The sequence below is a fragment of the Chenopodium album genome, chromosome 14, assembly GCF_948465745.1.
Source record: "Chenopodium album chromosome 14, dcCheAlbu1.1, whole genome shotgun sequence".
NCBI classification, from domain to species: Eukaryota; Viridiplantae; Streptophyta; class Magnoliopsida; order Caryophyllales; family Amaranthaceae; genus Chenopodium; species Chenopodium album.
The window spans coordinates 11270096-11276826 of record NC_137847.1 but is presented as its reverse complement, the minus strand read 5'-3'; the positions used below and the strand labels follow the sequence as shown (position 1 = coordinate 11276826).

General features: G+C 37.7%; 1 pseudogene; it reads left to right on the top strand.

Annotated features, from left to right (window-relative positions):
- Window positions 1-2737: 2737 nt before the first annotated feature.
- On the top strand, window positions 2738-5833 carry LOC145578904 (putative calcium-transporting ATPase 13, plasma membrane-type pseudogene; annotated as a pseudogene).
- The last annotated feature ends 898 nt before the right edge of the window (window positions 5834-6731 follow it).

The window sequence follows — 6731 nt, the reverse complement described above, 5'->3', positions numbered from 1 at the left end:
TGTTTTCGGCTTATCGCACTCGTAAATTTTTGTTTTTTATTATATGTATTGTTGTTTTTTGCTAAATTAATAAAATTATTTATATAAACTTAAACATAATTAGATAAATAATTTATATAACCTTAATTAAAATAAAGTTGTACAAAACAAAATATATTAACATTAACATAAACATAAATTAAGTTGTACTAAAATATATATATATATATATATATATATCGTTTTTTATCTATATTTATTATTAAAAAAAAATAAAAATAAAATATTGGCACGCTTTAGCCTGCGACCCGGCCCGCCAGGCACGTGGGCCGTACCGTGGGCTGGGGTGTGCCAAATTTAGGCATGGCACGGCCCGCCGCGGAGCCGGCACGACACGCCCACCACCGCGGCACGGCACGTCCCGTTGCCCATCTTTATTCACATTGGTTGAGTTCATAAGTGAGAGTTTGTATTGGGATGTGTATCCCACATTAAAGAAAGAAGATAATTGTGTCAACTTTATAAGGCTAAGGGGCTACTCTCTTCATTGCCATATGGTTTTGAGGTAGATTCTCCTTGGTCGTGTAAAGTGGACACTTATGATGGGTGTGACCCAGGCCCGTTTATCATGGTATTAAAGTCAGGTTAAGTTGTGTTGTGATCTGGGCCAATATAATGAATAACTCACATGTGAGGGGGAGTGTTGAGCCCATGAGAAAACCCACATGCGTGGTGTGTTGTCCCACATTAGTTGAGTTTATAAGTGAGAGTTTGTATCGGGATGTGTATCCCACATTGAAGAAAGAAGATAATTGTGTCTACTTTATAAGGCTAAGGGGCTACTCCCCTCATTGCCATATGGTTTTGGAGGTGGAACCTCCTTGGTCGTGTAAAGTGGACACTTGTGATGGGTGTGACCCAGACCCGTTTATCAGGGAGGCTGCAGGGTGGGTTTCAAGACGGTTAAAGGGTGAGTTTCTTGGTTACGAGTGGTCGAGAGATGGCTGGGGAAAAAACATGTGATGATGGGGTTGGCGTTATGGTGGCTATGGTGGGTTACGCGAGGAAGATGGCTGACATTGAGAGAAGGGGAGGAGAGAGAAAGAATTCTATTTTTTTAAAAGAAAAATGTAAAAATAATCCTAACCTATCACAGCATGATACGTGTTCGGGTTTAACCTTTAAAATAGGTTATCAATTTTTTATTCTATTTTCGACAGATATTCATCAAAGGTCGTTTTATTTTGGAATAATCAAATGATCGTTTTATTTTTGGAAGACCGCCCAAAGGACGTTTTATTTTTGACAATTTTTCTTTCAAAGGAGATAAACCCTCTTTCAAGGGAGACATTATTATATCTAAGAAAGCAATAAAAATTGGGGCATTCTACTAGTAAAATCCGATATAAGCCCCTTTATAACAACGGAGACTACAGTTTAGGAAAGAGGAGGAGGTTAGGGTTTTTTTTTCCAAATACTAATTTTTTTATAAATAACTAGAAATATTTTTATTATCTTTCAAAAAGAAATATGGTTATTAAAATATTAGATTGAAAATAGTCCTAGATTAAATGAGACAATGAAATGTAAGGAGCCATTTCATTTCAACGTAGTAATAAGTAAGGATATGTTCGCGTCACTTAAAATAAGGTGGTCAGATTATAACAAGGTTTGATCCGATTTGATTTGAATTTTTCTACTTTGATTTGATTTGGATTTTTCAAGTCTAATATAAACTAATGTATTAATTTAAAATTATATATATATATATATATAAAATTAGATTTGTCTCATCATATTTAAAGAGGTGATAAAAAATCCAGGGGTAGGGGATTGATCTTAGTACCAAATCTTGTGCTTAAACTCACATAATAGTGTCAGTATCATAGGGCCAAAGCAAGCTTTTTGAATTTTTTTTAAATCGGACTTAGAACAATGAACTGTTTATGAGAGGAGGAAATAAGAAACTGAACTGAAATGAACAAATTCTAAATCAACAATACATCGACCTTGATTTCAATACGTTTTTTTCCGACCTATGCGTCAATGCGTCATTGTCAATTAAAATATATACTTTCTCTATCCCATAATATAGTTCTTGTTTTCCTATTTTGGAGAACCAAAATGTTGTTGTTCCTATTTTTATTTTTGGATCGTATGTAAAGATTATTATACTCTCACTTTGTTAACTTTATTCCTTGTACATCCTAATTTACTTTTAAATTTTGCACATGCTTTGTACTTTTTCCACTTTCTCTTTCTAACTTTTGTCTACAATTTTACTTTTCACTTTTATTAATGTACTTTATCAACTTTCTTCTCCTATTTTTTAAATACCGTGAAAAAACACAAAAAATAACTATAGAGTAAATATATAGAGTAATATATTAAAGTTTCAAGTCATTTCTCCCCAATTCGTCTACATTTCTACGTACATTCCAGGAAGAAAAAACATATATAGAGTAAATATACAACGTAATATACACTGATGATACACACTACTTAACTTCTACGCTTAACATCATAAACTACACCTATATATATTATGGGTATTACTTCCCTCCATATCAAACTACTTACTGCATTAGATACAAACTAGCCTTACAACCTTTGAATACATTCTTCTTGTACATCTACATATATTATTACTCTAATATTTCGATTTTCGAGCTTCAACTATTAGCCATAACCCAAATATTTCATTCATAATAGTATTAGCTAAGTACGCTTTCAAGCTAACAAAGGCATACCAACGTACATGACGAGCACATTACATGCGAGCTTAGTATGCATTGATGTTTTATTGAGGATACCCGAAACCCTCAGTAAACCGAGCAAAAGGTGGCAAAGAGCTTTTGCTAGCATCTACTATTCGAGAGTGTTACTCTTGCCTGCTCGGAAAAGGGAACGCAGTGAGGGTAAGTTGTTACACTCTTCTTCTTATACTGTTTTAAACCTTGAACCACATCATCATTCTTTTTCGAATGTTGATCAAATATCCCTAAGCAAACTTACCAAACAAAAAAACTTGCAAACACTTCAAGATTTTGGTGGGGTAGACTCCATTGCTTCTGCTATCAATACCAATCTAGAGAATGGTATTGATGGTGATGTGCGTGACCTTGCTAATCGTCATGAGGCCTTTGGCACAAACACGTACAAAAAACCACCTTCTCAAGGGTTCCTTCACTTTGTGTGGGAAGCCTTTCAGGACTTCACCATCCTTATTCTTCTGTTTTGTGCTGCTCTTTCTCTTGGTTTCGGTATCAAGCAGAAGGGACCGAAAGAGGGATGGTACGACGGAGGGAGCATATTTGTTGCTGTTTTTCTTGTCATCATTGTCTCTTCTCTGAGTAATTTTAGACAGAGTAAACAGTTTGAAAAGCTATCAAAACAAAGCAATAATATCAAGATAGATGTAATAAGGGGTGGACGACGACACCAGGTTTCAATATATGAGATTGTTGTCGGAGACATTGTCTGCTTGAACACTGGAGATCAAGTACCAGCTGATGGCTTGTTCGTTGATGGCCATTCATTACAGATTGATGAGTCTAGCATGACAGGGGAGAGTGATCATGTGGGCGTTGACAGAGTTCAAAATCCGTACTTGGTTTCAGGGACGAAGGTTGCAGATGGTTATGGTAAGATGCTCGTCACCTCAGTTGGAATGAATACAGTCTGGGGAGAGCTGATGAGTTCTGCAAGCCGCAACTCAGATGAACAAACACCACTACAAGCTCGACTTAACAAGCTAACCTCTTCAATTGGTAAGCTTGGTTTGGCAGTGGCTTTCCTCGTACTTGTAGTGCTGTTGGTTCGATACTTCACAGGGCATACCAAAGATAAGAGTGGCAGAAGAGAATTCAATGGAAGCAAAACGAATGTGAACGATGTGCTCAACGCTGTTGTCAGGATCGTTGCTGCTGCTGTTACAATAGTTGTGGTTGCAATCCCTGAGGGACTGCCATTGGCTGTAACCCTCACACTCGCTTATTCAATGAAGAGGATGATGGCTGATCAGGCTATGGTTCGTAAGCTCTCAGCATGTGAGACAATGGGGTCCGCCACCACCATTTGCACAGACAAGACAGGCACTCTCACCCAAAACCAGATGAAGGTCACTAAAGTCTGGTTGGGTCAGAGTCCAATGGAACAAGGTACAACCTCTGAGATTGATGCTGTTCTTGTTGCATTCATCCAGCAAGGTGTTGGGCTCAATACCACAGGAAGTGTCTACAGGAGTTCATCTTCAAGCTCAGATTACGAGTTCTCAGGCAGCCCAACAGAGAAGGCCCTACTCTCTTGGGCCGTGCTGGAGCTCAACATGGACATGCAGAAGCTGAACCAGGATTGTACAATCCTTCACGTGGAAGCCTTCAATTCGCAGAAGAAAAGAAGTGGCGTGTTAATCAAAGGAAAAGAAAACAAAAAAGTTTATGTACACTGGAAAGGTGCGGCTGAAATGATACTAGATAAATGCTCCTCTTACTATGATGCATCAGGAGATTTGAAGTCTATGAATGGTGAGGCAAAGGAAACTTTCGAGCAGATAATTCAAAGCATGGCAGCTAGCAGCCTTAGATGCATTGCCTTTGCTCACAAAGAAGTAGTACATAAGGAAGATGAGGAAATGGATCAAGAAAAGCTCACAGATGATGGTCTGACGTTGCTCGGAATGGTTGGTCTAAAGGACCCGTGTAGACCAGGGGTAAAGAAAGCTGTTCAAGATTGTCAAAATGCCGGAGTAAACATCAAGATGATCACAGGGGATAATGTATTCACTGCACGAGCAATAGCCGTTGAATGTGGGATATTGCAGCCTGGTGATGACATTAACAGTGCTGTTGTTGAAGGTCCAGAATTTCGGAGCTACACGGAGAAAGAAAGGATTGAGAAAGTTGACAAGATACTCGTCATGGCTAGATCCTCTCCTTTTGATAAGCTTCTTATGGTGCAATGCCTCAAACAAAAAGGCCATGTGGTTGCAGTAACCGGAGATGGCACAAACGATGCACCAGCATTAAAAGAAGCAGACATAGGGCTTTCTATGGGAATACAAGGGACTGAAGTTGCAAAAGAGAGCTCAGACATTGTCATCCTGGATGATAATTTTGCTTCGGTAGCAACAGTTTTGAATTGGGGCAGATGTGTTTACAACAACATTCAAAAGTTCATCCAGTTCCAGCTTACTGTAAATGTTGCAGCTCTGACAATCAACTTTGTAGCAGCAGTTTCAGCAGGTGAGGTTCCACTAACCGCAGTTCAACTCTTATGGGTCAATTTGATTATGGACACCTTAGGTGCCTTAGCTCTTGCAACTGAGAAACCGGCAAAAGAATTGATGGACAAGGCACCTGTTGGAAGAACGGAGCCACTCATCACCAATGTGATGTGGAGAAATCTGATGTCTCAAGCCCTATACCAGATAGCAGTCCTCTTGACCTTACAATTTAAGGGAGAATCGATCTTTGGTGTAGGGAGCAAGGTGAAGGATACACTGCTTTTCAATACCTTTGTGTTGTGCCAGGTATTCAATGAATTTAATGCAAGGAAGCTGGAGAAGAAGAATATTTTTGAAGGAATACACAAGAACAGGTTGTTCCTAGCCATCATTGCCATAACCATTATCCTTCAGGTGGTGATGGTTGAATTCCTAAAGAAATTCGCCAACACAGAAAGATTAAACTGGGGACAGTGGGGTGTTTGTATTGGAATTGCAGCGGTATCCTGGCCTCTAGGTTGGCTTGTCAAGTTTATACCTGTCGCAGAAAGACCATTTTTCAGCTACATCAAATTGCAGAATGCATGCTTCTGGAAGAAAAACTAAGCAAGGATAATTCACATAATATTATTAGTACTGCTAAATTTTTTTTATTGCTATTTGATATTACTCATATTAGTGTACATTTGCTGACAACAATTTAGTTTAGCTAAAATTCATTGAATGTACATACCATTTATGTTTGTATAGAAAGAATCATATTCCTTTGCCAACCAAATGGTACCATCATAGTATCATACGCTTCATACAGCAAAGAAACATGACTCTAAGCACACAATTGGATATCATCAATAACATATGAAAACTACCACAACATACAAATCAATTCTTTGATACTCATATAAATGTTCAGTTTTCCAATGGCAGACCACATTGTTGAAATAACACTAAATATATACTCGCTTTAACTCAATCAACCAAATTCTTAGACATAAACAAGCAAGCAGCAGCTTAACGAAATTGAATTATTGATCTATCCTATCCTACACCAAAATGCGGTTGTGCTTATCTATGCATACTGATAAACAAAATATATGTGCATAACTTTCTTTCTCACATACCATCAAGACTACCTTATAAACAAAATTGATTAAGATGTTTTTGGATGACAGCCTCAGATGCAAATGTGTATAGCATTAATCTCAGCCATGAATCCCATGATAAGAGATTTCATGCAACATTAAAGAACATTTTCCTCTTAGGCTCTTATCATTGCTCTCTAAAAGACAATCTGTGACAACAATGTATAAACTAGGATACCCCACTTTTTTTTGATTCATAAGGAGTCTTATAGGAAAGAAAGATGATGTAGAGATTTTAAAGCCGAGGTTAACTATCTAAGCATGGTGGCATTGCTATTGGAGCGATGACACTTAAAATTGAGTTTATGGAATAATTTTTTTTACTACAAATAATCCCAACTTTTGGCTATCATTTTATATTGATGTTATACTTAGATTAACTCAAA